Raw genomic sequence first — 23,660 nt, forward strand, 5'->3', positions numbered from 1 at the left:
ATAGCATCTCCTAAATTTATGTCATTCTTGTACAGAATAAAAGGAAAGGCAATCAGGGAGAGTGTTGTAGAGGTCAATACCTCAAATGAAAAATAATTGTCAGCCACCTTAGAAAATGAAGTAACACAAGAAATGGCCCTAATGACCCTTGAGAGAGGAAGGAAGCTTCTCAAATATGCAAGTGTTTTGATCTTTCCTGGATGGGATATGAATTTAGCCCTAATATTTGATAGTTTTTTCATGATATTGATGCCAAGCACAAATTGTCTCCTGAGGGTGTGACCCAAGTGTACATGGGATCACTATATAACCTTCATAAACTTTCTATGCAAATATGGTCACTGTATCCCCCAAGTAAGAAGCATGTGGTCATTGATACTCAAAAAGCTTTTGGACACATCATGACCTTACAAGTTGGTGAAACAGATCCTATAATGACAGCTGATTTGGGAGTAAATATAGCCAAATTGAGCAAGGCGTAGATTCAATTCTTAGTAAAGGAAAAACAATCAAATAAACTTGAAATTTTCAAGATGAGAACAGAGGTTGATCATCTGAAATAAATGTTAAAACAAAAGGAGCCACAAATATTTTTGATACAGGGCGAAAGCTCACAGCCCTGGACCAAGACTACTAAATTGAAAGAAGAAAACTATCAGCTACATGCTCAATTGAAAACAACAAAAGGCGAAACCATGTCAGTTCTGATTCGGAGAAGGTTCACTAATCTAATGACATGGATGGATAAGTACTAGGATATATACAACAAAAACCAAACTAATATTAAAAGAACATGAACGGTTGGATAAGCGACTGCATGAGAGATCCTAGGAATTATAGAATGGAGATGAAGCACAACTTGATGCAATGCAGAACTGTGAGGATTTGATGAAATCTCACAAAGAGTACCTGAGAGAGTTAACAAGGAGAAGCCTTCCTCAGTAATAGCATAGATAATATTCCATCCCTACTCAACAAAGATGAAGAGCATAAAGAGAAAATGGGTTGGATTTGTGAGTGTCAACAAATACTCAAAAGTGCACTGAAGGTAGTTGAAGACCAAAATATTGATAAGGTGGTGGACTTCATGGAAAGCATGGTATTGATGGAGGTAGAAGCTCAAGATACAATCCAAGATTGTGATACTAGATAAAATGAGTAATATCTAGCACATTTAACTAACGTGCATCTATGCTTAATTAGGTGATTAGTTGTTAGTTTTCATTTATTTTCAGAAGACTTCAATCAAAGGGCATGACCCTTTGACATATTATATAATATTCAGTGTAATCATTTGATGAGAACACGTTTTAAAAAAAGGAGAAAAAATAGATAGCTATAGATAAAAGTTCTCAAGTATTCCTCTGTGTCTCAAGTCAAAAGACTTTATTTTCAAGATAATACAAAGAAATCCATTTCTCTTATTTTCAATTGTGTCGTGGGTTCTTTACTTTCAAATTTGTTATCTGTTATAACTATTTTAAAGTAGGTGGTTGTTATCGTAAATCCTTGTGTGAAGATTTTATATTATAATTGCAAGTTATAAGAATATAGAGTGCATCTGAGACAAAAGCAACTATTTGCATTTTATTCTGATTGGTCTTTCTATGAAAGTTAAATTCAGTTAGACTAACTATAATTGAAGATATTTAATTGTAACATTGAGGGTTGGGTAACTGATAGATCCATCCAAGGGAGGATTTAAAAATTGTCTTTCCGAGTTATACGTAGGATTTGCAAGTGAATGACTCTATTGCCCAAAAGAAATAAGGCACGAGTCTATTATACACAATTTCAATTCAATCATTATTTATACTTTTCAATTTCAGTTTCATGCAAGTAGGAGATAGAAGCAAAGAGTAGGAATAAGAAGTAATCAAGTTAGAGTAAGAAGAATCAGGAGAAGATAAAATAATCAAAATAGTAATATAATTTATCTCCCCCACTTTGAGGTAAAACTAGAAGAAAAAGATACAGTGTGAAATCTACTATAAAAAGCACCAGGTAAAAAGATCACTTGGTGAGTAGGTACACCCACCTAGGTTCTGTAGAGCTTGAAGTGAGGGAGTTAGCAACCCTAAAAGGTTCACTCTATTAGTTGGCCAAATCAATTGGGATATTTGATCATTGAGCAAGGCATACTCATATAATTTTCCAATCTGTTGATTTGAACACCAACACGTTGAGGTGAATTTATACTTTTAGTATGCTCAAGAAGAAAACAAATGAGTTGTTAAAACTAAAAATTTAGCTCAGCCATCAAAGGGATGCATAAAGTGGATAAATCCTTCAAATAGCTGCTTGTATAAACTTAAGAATAACCAGTAAGGGTTAGGCTTGTTAACACTGCTTTAGTTTGAAAAAGGAAAGAGAGGCAAGATAAGTTCTTCCAACCCTCTATAGTGCAAATTGGCACGTCAAAAACAATAAGAGTACTTGAATATTGTAGTGATAACAAATACAATTTAAGCATGTTGAATGAAAAAGCATCAAGTGTACAATAGAGCTAGCAACTCTAGAGCTTGTTTTCCCTTTTTCAAACCAAGGAGGGTTATTCAATTCAGACTTGAAACAAAGGAATGAGAAAAGAACCTATTACAATTAAACATCATATGGCCTTAAACCTAAGGATGAGGATGGTCATCATCCATTATATTCAACTAAGGCATTCTAGCGATAATTTTTGAATGATATTATTCTTTTTTTTATTCAAGGATGGAAATGGTCACTATGCATTGTGTTTAATGGTCATTCATATTTAGTATCTCCAAAAAATGGATCTATGTCTTGAATACCCAAGTTGCAGCTGAGTATGGTAGAACATTGACTTCACTCCTTGGCGTGATTGCAACTAATTGAAAACCTTTGGCCAAGGTGATGTTCAATTCAAGAGTGTCAGTCAATTCACTAATCCAGTTATACAACCCAGTCAAAGGCCATACTAGTTAGGGGTAGCCTATAGTGTATTATCGATTAGGGAGTTGTGTAGGATTATACACTAGTATCAGATGACATGAGTTCAACTTCTCATTACCTCCTTGTGAATGGTCAGACTAATTTAGTTGGATACGACACAGGGAGTAGTAAGTCCATGGTTGGGTGGAAAAGCACATCGATGATACTTTCCCTCCTCCATCATTGGTAAAGACATGTTAAAGATTAGAATGTGCATTTGGAAAAATGTAACCTCTAACCTCTACTCTTTTAATTTGAAATGATGGAATTTTCTTTTTTACCAAAATGTATATGATTGTAGAATAGTTCTCTGTTCTATTTCAAGTTTTCTGGTTTAACTCAAGTTTTAGTTTTAGTTTTATATATATAGAAAGCTCTCTATTTCCTTTCCATTTTCAAAGTTGTTATAGTTGTGATTTTATTTGCATAAAATAGTGTATGTTATACTTTCCATCCATATAAGTTTCAAAACGGTACCATTCCGTACTAGGCCATACCAAACAAAATACAGATTGTTTACATAGAAAAATAAGATAAAAATGTGCCAAATTGATGTTTCACCTCATTCAAACCTTCTCCAACCTTGGAATTTTTAGTTTTGAATACATATTCATGCATTCACAACCATTCCCTACTCTCTAATAGTTTACCAACTGCCCATAACCAAAAATGTAACATTTGACAATTTTGATATGACAACTTTTTGCAACATTTACATCTTTTTGACAACTTGTCATGAAACATTCCAAAATGGATCAAAATTTCCTCAAATGGTCTCAAATGACCTTATTGGACCTTATTAGACCCAAACACACCCAAAACAACCAAAAAGAATAAAAATGACCATATGCATGCCATGATGCCCCTACATCACCATGGTCACAAATGGAAGGTACACCAAGTAAACTCAACCCATGAGAACCTCCTTAAAAACACTACAATACAATAGCTACACAAGTTATTTCATGAATATGATAAGTAATGCAATCTAGGGACATAAGTCATTGACCTAGATGATTTGTATGATGTGAACACTTTCATGTAGTAATGCATCATTATATAATACAAGGTATCATGCACTCCTAGCAAGCACAACAATATTGATCTTTCAATTATCCCAAGCATAGAAATCATTCTTTAATTTTTGCAATCATCATGCAATATGATTTGATCAAACAAGAAATCAAGTCAAATAGGGGGGTCTATCCTTTCCTAATAGGTGTACTAACACATAGGGGACTCCACATAGGGGACTTTCTCCCTAACTATGCTAGTTGAAACACATTTAATAAACTAATGATTCATTCTACATGTACTTACACAACATGCACTAAGCACTAATTGACTTGGAGGTTTGTGTGGTCAAGCATAGTAAACTCAAGGCGCTAGAGCTGAACCTTGGGCTCTGATATCAAAATGTAAGGACCTCCATCTAGTTGAAATATTAAATTACATAATTACACTAAATATCACACATAATTAAGAACACATTGACACATCTTGCTCAAATATATATCAAAACATACACAAAATTTTATTTTAACGTATTGTCAAAGCACATGAGCCAAGAAATAGGCAAACATAAGGAAATTATTTCATTGACAAGATTGATTATAATAATACATATTGTACATAGTTGATGATAATCCTAATAAGAGATTCCAACATCTATCTTTTATGAGCACACCATGGGCGAGAACATTGTTAGAGTGCTTTTTTGCCCAACCATAAAGCAATTATGCTTCCTTCGAGTTCTTCATGACACAAAGAACTGCCAACCCTACACGAGGTTGTCTAACAACTCAAAACTAGCAAGGTGATGGAATATAGTGTGACATATTGTATCTACATTCTAAGATACTAATGTAATGGTACTATGATATGGAAGAGAGTGTGAAACATAGTGATTCAATTAGTACGCATATGCTAAGAGATCAAATGCAATCACATGATTACACACATGACATCAATCACATTTTACTTTGATTTTACATTTCTCTCAATTGCTTACAACATGAACATCAATTCCTTGGTCACCTAGGAAGGCATGGATCAATCATCCAAATCAATACAAGTCAAACATTTTCAACAATAACAAACCAAATCTAACATGCCAATTTTACATTCTTCTTTGAATTTAATCATCCAACACATTGCCACATTCATATTCCAAACATGCACAAGAGAGATAGAGAGAGAGCATAAAAGCTTGAGGAAGCATGTATACACATATAAAACCCTACGTACGCATTAATCATTACGAAACAACTTGGAACCATGCAAGATTCAAAAACTAATTCATTCTCAACCTCTCATGGGTCAATAATAGAAAACTACTTGATAAGATAAAGATATCCAATTATATATGATAATGTCCAAGATCATGAATCATGGTAGTATAATTTTCCCTTGAAATGATGCATTGATCTTTGTCCCCTACCTTAAAGTCTAAATGAGTTGTTCATCATTAACTATCATGAGCTACTCTTGAATCAAACACTAGAAGAGCAACTTTGACTTAAGTACTCCTATATTTATCAATCCTTGATCTTAATATCCACACTGCAAGTGGGGTGTCAAATGAAGATATTTTTAGAGTTTCCTATAACATCTATTTCATGTCAATAATTGTGTAGATGACATTGAAGCTAACTTCTTAGATTGATGTTAATCCTTTTTCAATAAATTTTTAGATAGAATAAAGCATCTATAATGACTTATTGATTTGCATTCAAATTGAAACTATATACTCAAGGTACATGAATTACACATCATTTTACTAACCTTGGTTAACCCTTTTTCCTCTAGTTTTAAGTTTATCCTGTCATGACCATAATTGATTGAAGACAAAACTCAAATCATGCCAAATAAAAATAATAATTTAAAATGTAAATATAACATTCCACATTAAATTATGTCACTCAAAATTTCATTTTTTTTTTTGAATAAAATTCACTTTTTGAATAAAAACCAATCCAAGAGGCCATCCTACATTACTGGACCTTAAAAAGCTTAAAAATCCAAAATACTCAAAACCAAAATCTAAGAGAACCCATTGGTCTCCATGCTTTTCCAAATATAAAACATGCAAATAATATACTCATTCAAATGAAAATATTTAAGAAAGGAGAATGCTTAAAATCACACTACAACCAATTTGCAACAAATTTTAATTCAATTTAGATGAAGAAATGAAGAAGATATGGGAAGTAGTACCTCATTTTTCTCTAAAATAAAAATGCAAAGAACTCCCAACATGCCAAATAATTTGTACTATTCTTGGACAACATTGAAGACCTTTCGATTCCTACTCTAATTACAAACCCCATTCAAATCCACCCACAAACCAATTCATTCTTCAAAATCCAAAAATCAAGCAAGAAAAAGGGCTTCTCTCTCCAAAATCTGGCTAAGTTTTTTTGTTGGTGAAATAATGTTGCAAAAATAATGATTTTTGTTATCTCCTCCCATGATTTGGAAAACTCCCCCTTTTAAATAAAAAGCCCACTTCATGCATTTCATAATTCATCCCTTCATGCATTTCATGATTATTCCATTCATGCATTTTATGCATGATTATTCCTTTCATACATTTTATGCACGATTATTCCCTTTGTGCATTTTATGCATAATTATTCCCTTTATTATTACTTTATAATAAAATATATCATTTTAAAGAAGACATTTAGTTTATAAATAAAAAGATATGTATATATATATATAAATCTATTTTTCCATAAAAGCATTTTTTGTATGTATAAAATATAAACACTTTAATATTATTGTTCTTTTTATTTTTATTTTATATATCTAAAGAAAATATTTGATTTTGAAACATAATAGCTAAAATTAATGTTTTAGCATTTAGTTTTAAACGCAACTTTTATCAAGAAAATAATTTACTTTAGTATTTGTAAAGAAATTCATTCCTAATCATTCTATTTCAATTTAAAATAAATGTTTAAAATAATAAGTCAAGGTTAGGGTTATGACATTATCTCTCCCTATCTCTCCCTCTCTTCCTATTGGTGATGGGGTTTGATTATCTTCCTAATTCATAGATTTTGTTTCATCATGTTTGAATCCCTTAAGTGGATGAATAGTTGATTTGAAGCTATCACTTCTCCATTAAGACTATTATTGCACAAACCACATCATTTGTTAAATGATCTACCAAATGACCTAATATGATGTAGAAATATAATAATTTTTTTCATAATTAGCCATCCAAATCTCTTTGACATGCCAATTGCACACCAAAGTGCAATTGTTAATATATTTTGATTTCAAAATAGAATGTATCCAAATACACAACAAGAATTAACAAATAAAAGTTGCCTACACATCTTCTATTAAAATAGATTGTTTTCGCAATCTAGTCAGTATCTTTATGTTTTAAAAAACAAGACTTTTCTTTCACATTTACACATTCCCGCAAAAGTGGGCTTTTTATTCACATTTACAATTGTATACTTAGGCCTCTTAATGTAATAAAAAAGCTTATTTACAATTCAATAGAACAATTAATTGTAATTTGTAGTGTATAGATCTAGATTATTTAGAGAAGTTTAATTTTTTTTATTTTGCTTATTAAGAAAAATGTCATGTGGCTTCACCATATTTTTTCTATCTCCTTTCCTTTTTATTTGCAACAAATTTTACTAATAATTTCATTTAAAAATGATTGAAGAGGATTGCATAAAAATAAACAACCATTTAAGCCATCGGCTCCACAAATTGCTCTTCAAAAAATTGAACAATAGCAGAACGTGCCATAAGAGTGGAGTCCCATGGTAGGCTTATAAACTTCTATTTTTAAACAACAAATAAAAATAAAAATGACAAATTTTATACTTTTATATTTGTACTGTGAAATTGGGGTACAAATTACCCACCAACTTAAGAATGTTATTTATTTATTTTTTAAATTTAATAATAAGCATACAAAATACTCCTAAAACAAGCCCTATTTTTTAAAAGAAGCCCCTTCAATAGAACCCCAGCCTAAGATGGGTGGAGGTTTGCTTAAGCACCGTACCTGTTACAACTTTTTGCGTAAGATTGTGCTCTTGCTTATGGAGAGCTTTAGGGGTTTGTAAGGAGGTTTATCTGGAATATGGCTTGGTCAGTTATTTGGAAAATGTTTTTTTGTCAGTGTTCTGATAACTGAAACTAGGGTTTGAGTATATCAGTGCTTCATCTGCAATTTTGTGGGATTTCAGGGCTTTTATTTTGCTCAATGTTTGTCTGTGTTTTTTGAAAAATAGATAATTTAATAATACTTTTCCTTGATTTCTTTTAGTTTGCAGGATTTTTCTAGATAAGCTGAGCAATTTCAAAAAAAATAACATCGAGAAAAATGTGCAGTACTACCTGTCATGTGCCTGCAGCGTGTAGGCTTGCACGGAGGGTATGCAGACACCTGTTTCATAAGGCATTTTCTGAAAAAATATCTGGGAACTTTAGTGCCAATTTTTCCCTTTCGTGTTCTTACTCTGGTGGAATGTGCATGATTTGTGTGTACTGTTTGTATGTGCGAAGGATTCAGATACAACGAGCCTTTCGAATTTTGATTAGCATGCCAATTTTCCCTGTCCGTGTTCTTACTCTGGTGGAATGTGCATGATTTTTGTGTACTGTTTGCATGTGCGGAAGACTGAGATACAATGGTCTTTTTGGATTTTGATTGTGAACAGAAAGGATTTGTGTGATAATTGAGTGTCTTGGGGTATGCTCGTTGGGTGGATATGCATTGGTTTTGTGTTTTGAACCTTAAAATGGAGAGGGCATAGGATTTGGGTGTGAAGAGCTAGGGTTTTTTTGCTGATGGAGGATTTGGGATTGGGGGATGAAGAGACGAGATGCAAATGGGTTGTTCTGCATTATGTTTGAGACGCACATTTTGAGGAGCAATGAAAGGATGATAATAACCAATTTATTGCAGGTTCTTGCTAGATCATCTTCATTAGACAAGGACACTCCGAGGAAACACTTGAATGCTCAGTAAAGTTGTAACTGTTACTGGTGAGGGCACACATGATCCACCAGCTTCGCATGAATCAGAAAAAGGACTTGCCATGGGCATTGCTGGCGACCAGGTTTGTAAAATTTGAGTTATTTTGATCATTACTTAATATGCTATTGATAATAATTGTTTTATACTCAATGATTACATATAACGATATTATTCAAGAAGCATGCAGAGAAAAAGCAAGATGACAAAGTCTTTCCTTAATTTATTTTATAGCAATCAAAGAAATTTCAACTGGGCAAGTCCTTCACTCCAAGTTTTTCATTTATTTTATTTTATAGCACTTCTATACTTATATTTTTTGTTTCATTTTAATGTTTGATTAGGTGAACAGCCATATCTGCTTCAAAGGGGGTAAATAATTTGCAGTTTAATCTCTCCCGGTTATGAAATGGATAAACCTGTTGTGCATTGAAATTCAAAATTTCAAATCAAGGGCTTTATATCATGTAGAATCAAAACCTATATTACTATGAGATTATTTTGTTCTTACGTATAAAAAGACAATTGGTTTGTTTCTCTTTAATAACTCAAATTTCAAATTGTTTTTATGGATATTTGAAATAGGATTTTATGCATCTTTGTATCCGTCATGACACAGATGATGAGGTCTAGGTCATCCTAGGCTAAGCCAAATACAAATAAAGGTGTTCTATCAAATTATATAAGAATAATCAAATAACACATTTGCCCCTTTGCTATACCCTTAAAAATCGACATACCAACTAAGAGGCACTTTCTAGAGTATAAAGTCTCTCTAAAGAAATTAATTAAATACAAATAAAGGTGTTCTATCAAATTATACAAGAAATAATCAAATAACACATTTGCCCCTTTGCTATACCCTTAAAAATTGACATACCAACTAAGAGGCACTTTCATATTTCTTAAATTTTGAACTCTTGTTGTATTGTATTTGTACCTATGCATATTTGTATAATGCATAGTTAATTTGCACATAGTTTAATGACTTTAAAATAACTCAAATTCAATAAGTTTGTAGAACTCATTTTGCGATCCCAATTAAGGTGAGATAATGAGACCAGCATCTATTATTGTCATGATTAATTGGTGATGGTAGGTAGAGGGGAGAAGTTGTTGAAATTGTTGAAATTTGTATGAGAAAATCTAGTCACATGCCATTGGGTAGGCAAGTTTTTTTGATAGATTTAAAAATTCATTTTCATGTTGTATAGCTGCAAGTGATGTAGAAGAAAAATTGTTGCAAATAAAAACTTGTGTAGGTTTCTATATTTACACGCTTTGGATAGGGCCAACTAGAATGGTTTCTACGCATCTACCTATACGTTCATTGACGTTCATTGTCACGTGCACCTAGGGGCTTAGAGAACATTTTTGCAAGGGTAGATTTAGGTGCACGCCTCAAATGTGGAGGAGCTTGCTGATGGATAACAGAGATTCACCTGAAATTCCAATATGTGTAGGAAGGAGGAGCTTGCTGATGGAGAACAGAGAGTCACCTGAAATTCCAATGTGTGTAGGAAGGAGGACCTTGCTGTTTACAAATTGTTAAAACTTTTTAATTACACCTTCAAAACAAGGTTGCTTGGATACTAACTAAATGACATTAAATGTCCTAGTTTGTTGAGAGTTTAATTATTTGACTAAAACAATAGTTGATTTACTAGTCTCATTAATTGAAGAAGTTTATCTTTTTTTTGAAAAAAACAAAAACAAAATTCTTCTAGGGCATATCTTCAAATGTAGATAGGACAATGATTATGGAATGCTCATTACCCTTAATCGATTGGGATACCAAATATGGCATAACATGTTTCCAAATAGTATATCATGATTTATAATATATTCCAACCAAATTTGGTGATACAAATTCTTTCTCATTGAAAGAATAATCATAACATATAGGACCAATCAAAGTAAAAATATATCAACTAATATAGTTAAGAATAAAAGACAGTGAACCTAAGTCTTACTTTCTATTATGGCCTTATATACCTATCTTGAGTATTATCAGTAGTTAAATATAGGAACATTCTTAACAAAATCTTTTAGCAAGAGGAAGAAGTTATTGGAGGGAATTTACAGCTATAGGTGCATGATAAACAAAGTAAGCATGAAAATTCTCTAACATATCATTTGTGAAAAAATGATTAGCATTTTCGAACTTGTTTTGAAACCATGTTAGAGATAAGGATTATATATATATATGGGAAAATCCCTTTGGGTAAAAAGCATCATTGTACTATAAAACACTTATAGAATGGTCTCTTAAAACATAGACTAAACTTGGGGAACCACTTTCCCTTACTTCTTCATGGCCAATAATACCTCTTGTGCATAGTGATAGAATTCACTATTCCAAATTCGATACTTTTCAATTAGAGAACCTCCTTAAGTATAGGAGAAGGGTGGCAAAACATTTAAAGGAGTATTAGTCATATCTATTCAAAACAATTATTTATAAATAATCAGTAATCTAATTTTTATTAGACTATAGATATTTTAAATAGGATATGCTTAATAAAATGCATAATATATAAGATTTTATTAGAGCAGTGCTATAGAGATATGATCCCTCATAACATTATGTTCGAACACTCACTATATACATACCTTGAGTGAATTGTTGGTTCGTTGGTTTAAATTTTCATTCAACTGTAACGACTGAAATTATTGCTATAATTTCCTTCTCATAAACAACACAGCAATGAAAATAAGAAGTAAAGAAACAAAGATCAACAATCCACACACACCATATAGATGCAAAATTTTAGTGGAGAAACTCTGTAGGGAAAGGTAACTTCATGGGAAAAGTGTCATAACTTTATTACTCTTCATGATATGATGTTCGAGAGCCCATTTTACAGAAAACTCACACCCACTGGAACAAATTTGTAAATCTCTCTGATCTGCCATATAACCATTTCCTGCTCTGCCCAGCTTATCCTCACTCAATTTTCTCTCTACTGATGGTAATTGTGGCAAAAGTACTTTTTGCAGCGAAAATGAATGTAGTTTAATAACATCAGCTCAATGTTTGGAAACTTACTAATTGAACTTTTAAAACCTGTTTCATTTACCATCCCCAAATAGGATACTAAAAACAAGACAATAATTTCTGCAAACTAGGGCAAAAATCAGGAAATTTATTAGCATTGAAGTAGTTTCAATCTAACCCAGAATTCCTGATCAGATTTCAGATTAAAACTGAAACATAGAAAATTCTGATTATTATTATGCTAAAAAAAATGACAATTTAAACCCTTATAACTTCCCAGAAATTTCCAGAACTAAAAATCAGACATTGCCATCAAATAAATGTGCAGTTATCATACCAAAATATTCCAGATTTGGGTCAGAATATTGCTTCTAACCCTAGCCGAGCTTCCAAAAGTGATGCTGGGCTCTCATATTGTCCAGCATTAAGTCTGAAATTTATGCTCTTCAACAGTCGCCCACAGAAAATTCAGAAATGAATGATTTGCGGCAGTGAATGTTCCCAGAATGGAGTCTCCAGTACTGATATTGACCTTAAATTGGTTTCCAAATGTGATGAATGTTTGCAGCCCAAAGTAAACAATGTGCTAGGCTTTCACAAACCGGAGTTCTTCCATGGAAGCACACTCTTCTGACTAGGGAGAGCTTGTATGTCTCTTCGAAATCAGGGACACTCTTGGGTTTTAATCTTCAAGCCAAGTTACAGCAGTAGACAACAACTTATTTCATCACATAATCAGCTCAAAATGAGCCTTTAGGGTGTTATATAACAACTCTTAACAATATGATTTAATCTCCACCCTCCAAACTTAATCTCTTAATCCAAGGGCTCATAGAAAAACCCTAAAATCTACTCTTATCAGCTCCTAGAAGCTTGACGCTCCCTTGGGCAAATTGTCACATGTTTTTAAGATGTCACTTAAGTACACAATACATAAAAAGGGGTCAATTTAAGTCCCATGGCTAGGCATCACTTTAGGTTGTCTAAAAAGGTGTGCCCAACTTAAATAACTTATGTTCACTTAAGTTGCATAAAAAGACGTGCACAACTTAAAATTAGAATTTGGAACAAGCCAATTACTTGATTTTTCACCCAATGATGCTAAATCAAGTCCTCTTCCTCTTGGGTAATCCAAGGAAAGGACAGCCACACTGCTGCTGATTGTCTTGATTTGAGTTGGGGACATTACAGTAGGCTTTTGGCATCCCATGTGCAATTCTGCTTCCCAACTCATTCACTAGTTATCTACATTTTCTTGCTTTCAAATCCTCTGTAACTACTGAAATTAGTGCTATGCTAGCAAGTCCTGCTCGTATGCAGCATAACAATGAAAGTAAGATGCAAAGAAACAAAGAACAAGAAACATGCCATAAAGATAGAAAATTCACCTAGAGAGAATTCTCTAGGGGAAGAAAACTCCATAGGAGACTATTATAACATTATTTCTCTTCATAATATGATGTCTTTGCAGAGAATATGCTCCTAGTGTGGAACAATTTGTCAATCTGTCTCTGATACTTTTCAGAACCATATTGTGCTGCCATTTTTATGTGGGGCTGGTCTTTATGCTTTTTGTGTAGAGAGTACAGGAAGAGACGTTCAGCATAAGCACTTTGGAGGGGCTAAACCGTTCAAACATGTTAGTTGCATAAATTATTGAACTTTATGGTGTTTATGTACCAATGTTAACAAGATGAGTCAAGGTTTAAGTAATTTTGATTCAAGATATAATGTCTCCTACTAGGTTCTGCCTATTAATCATACATCATTATACTTATCATGCCTTAAATCAGATTATTAAAACTAAAGAACAATTAGTATTCATAATACAATTGATAGTTACTATATTAAAGCCCCAATCCCTACTTATTTTCTAATCATCAACCCTAATGGAGGATGGGGAATTACTATGTTAGGGTGCTAGAGAGCTAATCTTTACAAATAGGCCCAAGGGTTTCAGCAACACCCATCCATACCACCTTTTGGGGCTCACCTACCTTGTGAGGTTTAATACCACCTTTCCCTATTAAAACCAACCTATCCTCGTGAGGGGCAATAGAGAATAATTAAGGATTAGGCTATGAATATATATGAAATTAAGCATTATTGTCATGAAAATCTGATGTCACTATTGTATGCGGGGAAATTGGGCGACAAAAACGAAAAGGTCGGATTCAAAAGACCCACACTCCAATGAGACTCTTGGTGCAAGTATAGGAACTATTTGAAATAGTTCAACTTCCCAAGGGGTGTCCCATTGTTCTCTATCTCATAGGATCTTTAAGGTCAATGTTTTTACTCTCAGATCACTGAGCAAAGTGACTTAGAAATGACAACTCCAAGAATGAGTGATGTTTGATTTATGTGCATGAATGTATTCTAAGATGTATGATATTGAATCTATGATGATTAAGCTAGCATAAAGATGATGATAAGATTAGCAAATTATCCTAGCAATGATATACTAGTCTAACATGAATATTCTATGATATATTAAAATGCTTCTAAATGCTATTATGATGATTTAACAAAGAGAGGCTAAATACTTAGTAATTAGACTATGATGTGGATGCATGAAAGATTATTGAGTGAACAAAAATGACTATAAGTTTGATGCACAAAGACTTGATTGTGAAAATGAAGAATGAGAGCTCTATTTATAGGGAAAATAGGGCAATGGATGGTCAAGATTGAATAATCTTAACAAGGGCCAGGATTGAAAGTTAATTAATCCATGTTCACAATTTTCACCAATGAAATGGTGACAATTGTCCACAAGAGGTTGCTTGGGAGGAGATGAAAGAAGCATTAAATGCTTGAGAAGAAATGAAGGTTACCTGTCCACAAGAGGTTGCTTGGGAGGAGATGAAAGAAGCATTAAATGCTTGAGAAGAAATGAAGGTTACCTTAGGAGGTAAGGTTAAAGGTTAGATTAGGGTTATCCATTGGATAAAGCTTTTACCCAAGGGGTAAGCTCTTGTGCAAGGGTTAAAGGGATAACCAAGGTTAAAGCCATGAATGCTTGATGAGACCATTGGGTTAGATGAGGGTCGAGTTAGAGGAAAGTCTTTAACCATGCAAGAAGGTTGAGTTAACCATTAATGGCTATGTAAGAGCCTTAATTGGTTTGGAAGACTTTGAGGGTTAACTTGTTGAGGACATAAAGCCTTTAATGGTTATTGAAGACTTTGGAGGCATTGAGAAGTGACTTCTCTTTGCTTAAGAACGTGACAATAATTAGGAGATGAATTAGGCTAAATTGGAAGTGATTAGAAGAATCTAGAAGGGGTTTAGGAGGCAAGCGGGAGATGTAGGAAAATGCAAGTGGATGGAGGAGGATTTTAATTGAAATAAAATTACTTTATTTCAGCAAAATAGATGCAACTTGCATAAATACAAGTGGGGGATTTTTAAATAAATTTAGATTTATTTAAATGCAAAGGAGATTTTAATTAAATGTAGATTTAATTAAAAAGGGAGAAAGGGGAATTAATTAAATAGAGTGATTTATTTAATTAAAGGCTAGAAAAGGTTTAGGTGAACTTAATTAAATAAATTGAGTAATTCATTTAATCAAATAGATGAATAGGAAGAGATTAATTAAATAGTTTAATTAATAGGAGGAATAGAGTTAAAATAAATATTAAATATTCATTTTAAGAAAGTGGTCAGATTTATACGTCCACAACTATTATTAACAAATATAAATCTGATTTGACATTATTTCTGTTATATGTACATATAAAGATTAAACGAAACAGCTTATATTATAGGCCATAGATTTGCCCCTTATGCGTAATTCAATATAACATTACCATAAATAAGCATTTAGTTCATAAATAAGTTACAGCATACTGATCTGCTGTCCCAACGATGATTGCCAGTAATAATATTATCTGCCAATAAATTAATGTAATCTGTTCCTTTGACGATCTTTTCTTATTTGCAGATTGAATACTTATTGTGTCTTCTTGGTCGAATCTCTTGATGCCCTTCCTTCCAGTGTTGATTTGTCCTTTATACCTCCCACGGGGGAGTGAGTGGTTGTGTCCCTTAGTCTGGATGCAGCTTTCCACAGTGACGCCTCCCTCCTTATGACTTTTGCCTCTTCACTTTCAGTGGTTAGGATAAACACGCCTCATTAATCCATGTTGTTTGCACTAACAGATTGCACAAGGGAATCGTTTCTCTCTTTTCTTTATTAACTGGAAGTGTAAGTGATTTGCTGTGTATGTGTATATTTTACCTGTTATACAAGTCCTGGTCATGACAGTGTGATAACAATTGATTGCTGCCCTCCACATGACTTCCTTTGCTCATTGCCATCCTTGATTGCTATCTTGAAGTCTTACTAGTGTAAGACAATTTCTTATTGTTAAGAATGGTTGTCCGATTGGGGGCATGACACAAGAACTGCAGAGAGATTGTGGTCACAGAGAAGGCCCTAGTGATCTCATGCCTAATCTCTGAATATTACAAAAAAAATGCAAACTTGCAAAACCTTATTATGTATGACTATTGCTGTTCTGCTTCCTTATTATGTATCAGTATTACTATTGCTGTTCTGCTAGCTACAATTGCCAAAAAACCAAGACTTGATCTACTCTGAATTGACTAACATTCTTTCATTCATATTATCAGTTACGTGATGATTAACTCATTATCTTGTACTTCCTCCGTTTTGAAAGATTTAAGGGTCCTCTTTCTTTTTGAGGTTCATGCCATTCAAATCTTTTCTTAAATGTTTTTGGAGCTATTGTGAAAATAGCCAAGTTCTTGAAACATTTAAAGGACATTATTATTGCAAACCATTGTGAAGGTAGACATTCTCGGTTCTTATTCAAAGAAACACTCCAACAGTTTATTTTTTCCTTTCTGAAATTCCACACATTAGCATATGTATTGAATTTTGTAATTACTTTTCTTGTATGATTTGGCAATCTCAACCAAAATCTAAATCTGTGCACGAGTAGGTTGAGAACCAGACCAAAAATTATACATCCTTCTATGATACAGAAAATGTCATAGTTATCAACTGAATCCTTCTTAAACCTAAATCAAATTAATTGAAATGTGACTAGTTTTTATTGGTTTGAAATAACAGTAAATATTTGGATTAGACTAAATTACCTCTTTCCTAAGATTTTTAAGGTCTTATTTTATGCAGGAAGCCTGGCTAACTTGATTTTCATTATTATTTCAACAACGTGTCAAGGAAAAGGTAGCCCCTTTGGCTTTGGAGACTCCAGTGTTTGCAGAGTCTATGGAGCAGCATATGCATCATTGTCTGTGGTAGTATGATTCTAACAAGAATATGATTTCTTGAGTTTTCTGCTAGGTACTAACAATAAGTATTTGTGCCTTGTAGGAAAGGAAAATGATTGCGCACACTTTTTGTATTTTTATTGCACTTTACATTTATTATTCTATATATTTCTTATGCTAATGCAAGGAGAACCAAATATGTTACGGATTTGCATTTTCTGTTGATTTATTGCTCAAAATTACAAGGAAAATGAGTTGTAATCTGAATTTTAAATCCTTACATAAAAAATCTATATCTTTTCTGATGCCTTGTAATTTTCCCCTGTTTGGATTTCCAGCCTGGCAGTATCTCTATATGTATGACTTAGGTCTACAATCTTGTCTATTCAGTAAGATATTCATGAAGATTAGGAAATATAATCTGGACGTGAGGAGAATGTTCCAAATAATGATTACTTGAATGAAGGAGAAAACTCTACTCTTCTGTAGACAGACCAAATAGTTCCAGTTGGTACAGGGTTCTGGTGGGTATTGCCTTTCTCATTCACAGAGTGCATGCAGTATGATAAGGGGTTCATTTCATTTCAAAGATTTCAGTCAAGAGTTCAGAACAGGAAATCCGAATCCTTGCATGCTAGGTTTTGAAGTACTACATCATTCAAAAATTTCTTTTTAGTTTAAAAAAGATAGCTTATTACGTTGGCTGAGCCCCTGAAGCCAATTAAAACATAAGATATAGAGTAAGGTGCCTCTTGAGCTATAAATTAAAAAAATGCTATTGTAATGACTATGTCCTCATAAAATATTTTACTTAGATCTAAGAACTTCTGGTCTAGAATCCCGGTTATTATAATCCACTATTCAGTAAGTAATATCTGAAAATCCTGACGTTTTTCCTATGTTTTTGCCACACCGCTGACTATTTTCCATGCTCTTACAAGAACACACACTTTGTATGCCCCAACCGGAGAGCTATTTTTCCAATGCATGAATGCAACACTATCCAAAATGAAGATCTTGCAAAGAGTAGCATGGTAAGGCAAAGTAATTATTTTTCACCCTTGTGTTCCTTTACAGAAGAGTTACTTTGTAAGTGTGGCATAGCCTTCGGCTTCAACTATTGGCTTAAGCTATGTGAATCCTTCTCCCTTCTTTATGAATCTCTTTATATCAGATGGTTAACAACCAGATCAGTTATTTGGAAATGATCTTTCAAAGTTATTCATATCCTGTTATATTTGATGTTCCCCTCCCCCACTCTCCCTTTATCTCTCAGCCTTCACTGCCTTGTCTGAACTTTATTCTGGACTGTCAAGATTCTGCCTGCTCCCCTCAACATTGTAATGAGTTCCTGTTGATCTTTTGAACCTGCCCAGATTTGCATGCATCTAACTTTATACATATAGTCTTTCCGTCCTTCAACCCATTCAACATTTCTCCTGTAAACTACTAATAATCATTTCTTTTTAGGAGTTTGTGTGGGGTCCTTGCAATTTGTTTTGAACACTTATTATTAATTGTTGTTTGGAAAATAATTCTCCTGATATTGCATATTGTTGTAAATAGTGATATTATCTGCCTAAAAGCAATATTGTTGTAATAGTGATATTATCTGTCTAACTAACTTTTAGCCTACCTAAGAGAAGTTCTATTCACGCTAGTTAAGTTACAACTTAGGGATTTCTAGCTTTTTGTCTCGTCTCATATGGTTGAACTTGAGACACATATACACACACTTTACACATGTTTACACACTTCTCATGTGAGCTCACAGGTGTTGCACAAGTTTTGAAGGGGTAGTCAGAGTTTCATGCCTACCTTCTTTCCTCCTCATCCTTGTTTTGAAGGGGTAGTCAGAGTTTCACGCTTACCTTCTTTCCTCCTCATCCTTGCCAATATATGCAAGGATTTCATTGTAAATTTTCACACTTACTTTTTATGATAGACATTCTATTGTGCTTATTTCATTTCACTAGTGGAAGGTCTTTTTGTTGCATTCAGATCTTGGCTTCTCTAACACATAAACTACGCTATTGGCTATTACTGTAAATTCCTTTATACCTGTACTTGTATGGTTCTGGCACATTTACTTGTGCAGGCACTTTCTTCGGTTCTATTATTCTAGGGAGACAGTCATAATAAGTGAAACAAAACAAAGATAAACATAATACCTGCACAAGATAAAAAATTGGGTTGTGAACTTGTTACTGTTAAAGCACAATCTATTGCATTGGGTTCCATTAAATGTGTGCGAGGATGTTTCTAATTTGCCGTTGTTCCTAATAGAGGATCTCAGCTTGATTTATCTGGCCAAATATTGAAAATATGCTCCTTCTGTGTTTGAAAATATTTAAATAAATGTATTGTACAGCTTGTCGGATGATAATTTTGTTATTAGCAAGTGTATCTTTCTTGCCCAATTTTCGGAGTGTTGAAAAATTTAGTTTCTGGCTTTACAACTGTCAACTATTTGCTTTGGTAAATGACAAGGCTTCGAAACATTTGGACACACTGGGAATAACTGTTGTTAAAGCTTGCTCTGTTTAATATTCTTAGTTCTATTTACCTCGAAACCTTAAAGGTGCTTTCAACAGATACGCTTAAACCAAATTCCTCTCATCTCGCCATATCACATCTCATTGAAGTATATTTTTAGATACTTCTTATAGCTACCATATGCTTCCAGCAATTCCAGCGTCTGGCAAATTCCACTTCTAACTTTTTAAAAATAAAATTTAACTTCTATACCTTCTTCCTAAGATTGCATTCTGGGGCTTGTTGGTAGGTAGTACAGGAGGTTAATGATTTTGGAGTTACAATTGCAATAATTTTTTCTGATAAAGATCTAAACTTTTTTAATAGGCCTCTTCTCATATGTTGTACTAGGATCACTGTCTACGAGATCGCTGTCCATGAAATCACTGTCCATCAGATCACATTTCATAGAGATTTGTCATTAAACAGTTTGACACCATTTGCAAATATGTTCCAATCAAAGAAAGTCACCGCCATCATCTCATAAACATGAATCCCACAATGAGAAATTGTATTTGAAACATTTTGATTGTTCAATTGGTATGCAATTGCTTGGAATTTTATTAAATTTTAACTCATGCTATGCTTATTGAGACCTGATATGCTTGTGTTTATAAGTTTATAACTATGTTACCCAGGCACGCGTCCCCGGTATTTTTTTCAGTTGTCCCTGTCCCGGGGACAGGGGACTCCTAGGGGACATCCCCATAAATTCTGCATATTGATAGTGAATTTTGACAATGAATTAATTCCATATGCAATTTGACTTTGACTCTCAATTTAACATAAATTTGGCGTTAGAACTCTGCTAGTTCTTATATGTTAAGGTTCTATAATGTATATGTGCATGCTTTATCCATGTTTTTATATGAATATTTTAAATTTACTTATATATTTTAATTTTCCCTATTTTTATATAGCTGTCCCCTAGCCCCCCACCCTAGCCCCCCAAAAATTGGCAAAAAAAAATCTCAGTCCCAGAAACACATACCCCTGTCCCCTGCCATCCTCGTCCTGGAAACTTGGGGTAACATAGGTTTATAGGTTTATTTTATGGACACTCCTAGTAGCCCACAAAGAAATTACTATGTATCTTCTGCAGTTAATTCTGAATCTGATCAATAATGTTTTTAAGTGTTTATTCTTGGATTCACTAACAATGCTTGTGTTGCATGCACAGAAGTATTGTAACTGTAGAACAGATAATGTTTTCTCCTGCATAAAGCAATTTCTCCTACATTATGCACCATTCCTACAGGAAACTCTACCGTGGGAAACTCAACAACATAAGTCTACATTGTTGCATGCAATTTGTTGCTCTGGAATTGTAATTTGACTATTTTTGGACAATCAAGTTTCTTGAAGAGTGGCACCAATGTCATTAATATTGTAGTGTTATTCTATATCACAAAAAACTGTCTTTGCAGTGTTTGGCATATATTAGGCTTCTGAAGCTCTTTTTTAAAATATACGATTTTACTTTTTCTTCATTTTCTATATATCTCTATCTTTGAAATGCACTTTTTTTAGGTGTCATTAACCTATTATAATTGGCATGGTAACAAAAATTTGAAGTTACAAAATTCACAGCACAATTGCCTGGTCGGAGCTGCAAAGATTGAATGATAAATTTTGCACCTAGTAAACCTATTAATTATGGAATCATTACTCATTACTTCTGCATAAAATTCTCGGTCGTTGATTAAGAGGTGCTTAGAAAAGCAGTGACTACGAAAGATCACCAATCATGACAATAAACTAGTGGGTTCCTTTTGCTGCACTCCCAGTTTTGGGTTGCAACACGATTTCTTACGGCACTGCGCGTGTGCATGAAAAAGATTTAGTGCATGTCATTGTCGTTGACGTCGGCTTTGCTTCCTCAACACAAGACAAGCAATCTTCCACTATTTTCAGTATTTTATTCTCGACCATGATTTGTTTCCATTTTGTCAACAGCAACTATGCTTGGAAAATTGAATAAACATGTCGGTCCAAAAATATGCCCCCATAAGTGTTTTATATCCCGTGAACATTCTATATTCTATTCTCAACTGCGTAGACGTGTAAAGTCATAGGATGCAAATAATATCTGTTAAAAGAACCAAAGTCTTTCACATGTACGATGATGCCTTAAGTAAAAATAATCATAACAAACAAAATATTCAGTCAGTCTCATGGTGTACAAATTTGGGCTGGTATACAGAATTGACTTGTATGAATATAGACACTTCCTTAAATAAATGACTGTAAGCTATGTACTTTTCGCCGAAATCTATATGTCAAACTTATGGTCCCTATGTTGATATCTAATCAATGGAGCTCACTATCTAAAATTATCAAAAACCTCTATAAGGAATAGACCATCAATTTCTAAGCCTGGTTTGATATAGATAGGTCAACACTGGAAACGGAGTGTTAACTTAATTCAAGTATCTTAAATAAACCTTAGATTGTTGATATTTACTTTTCAGAATTAAATATCAGATTTAAATATATTCTTGTGATTACTTGATTTAAAAAAAATGCCTTTTTATACATAGGTAAAATCATATGTTATTTAACATGCCTAATTTTAAAAATGTAACTGTAAAAAAAAAAATCCAAATAAAATATTAATACATTGGAACATTTACGGGAAGAGCACGATTAGTTGAGCATGTACCAATTGTTGTAAGGGTCGTTGATACCTTTTGTTAAAATTTTCACTTAAGATTTTGAGAAGCGTAAAGTTAGGGTGCACAACTACTGGATCCTTTCCCTTATTAATTAAAAAAACCATCATTTTAAAGTAATAATGCTATTCATTCCCTTATTAATTGAAAAAAAAATACCTATCACTTCAAAGTAATAAAGCTAATTGAATAGAACTTTGAACAGAACTTTTAATAATTAGGTTTAACCCTTAGGAGATTGCATGGGTTTTATGCTGTCCGATTTCGTACGTGCATTAATGAAACCTTTTTAATGTAAATCTCCTATTCTAAAATATATTCTCCTTTGCATCTAACGACATTATTAATGAAATATAATATTTGTAGTGTTGCGGATAAGACAGATGAATACGACGGATGATATATTTTAATATTATATCCTTAATTTAATGGCTAGAAATGTGTTTTTGGCCCAGAGAGCACTTTCTTCAACCGACGATCTATTAAAAAACAAACAACTTGGTAATCATGAGCTATTATTAATTAATTAACGGTAAAAACTAAAAAATCTCATTCATTAATGGTAAAAATTATCATTATCTTTGAAGAACTTTCTCTTTCATGGCTATGAAGAACAATTTATTATGGTTTTATATAGGTTACTAATCCTTTTTATAATGTAGTCAATCAAGTATTTGACGATACAGCACGCAATGTTGGGAGGCAACCCCTCCTAAAGAAAGACAGATTGTACCGTAACTGGGAAAAATATGGCGGCCCCATTTCTGTTATTCGTTTCTTCCGCTTGTGCTCCTGTCGATAGAAGTCCTCAAACCCAGGGCTTTCAGAGCGTTTTCTGAAATAGAAATGAATGGTACAGCAATTAAAATAAAGCTCAAGTCTTCAGAGCATTTTCAGAAACAGAAACTGAATGGTACAGCATTTAAAATAAGCTAACACAGATTTAATAATCTACTTCCGTATTCAATACTACAGCGATTACAAGCTAATGGTGGATTATCACGCAATATCCGCATAAGATAAGAGGTCTTCGGAAAACCTTTTTACACGGTTTAGAAAGGCCAAAGCATTTGGCTGTATTTTCCCAGCTATAAATAAAAAATTGTTAAAACATAGATCCACCCAAATAGTCATAGAACTAAAAACATACAACAGAAGTGTTTAATACAGAGAGTAACAGGCATTACTTGTAGACATGGTCCCAAAGGTTAAAGGATTGGTG

General features: G+C 33.3%; 1 long non-coding RNA gene across 8 annotated transcripts; it reads left to right on the forward strand.

The window, feature by feature from the left end:
* Nucleotides 1–7,933: 7,933 nt before the first annotated feature.
* LOC131043766 (uncharacterized) lies at nt 7,934–21,256 on the forward strand. 8 transcript variants are annotated; one of them, XR_009105588.1, is made up of 3 exons: nt 7,934–8,010; nt 8,258–9,053; nt 17,134–21,256. It is a non-coding gene; the product is annotated as an uncharacterized LOC131043766 (long non-coding RNA). The 8 variants fall into 8 exon arrangements; XR_009105586.2 differs by having other exon boundaries at nt 7,940–9,053; nt 17,134–17,755; nt 20,947–21,256; XR_009105585.2 differs by having other exon boundaries at nt 7,940–9,053; nt 17,134–17,304; nt 17,570–21,256.
* Nucleotides 21,257–23,660: the final 2,404 nt, after the last annotated feature.

The sequence above is a fragment of the Cryptomeria japonica genome, chromosome 10 (genome assembly GCF_030272615.1).
Source record: "Cryptomeria japonica chromosome 10, Sugi_1.0, whole genome shotgun sequence".
Lineage (NCBI taxonomy): Eukaryota > Viridiplantae > Streptophyta > Pinopsida > Cupressales > Cupressaceae > Cryptomeria > Cryptomeria japonica.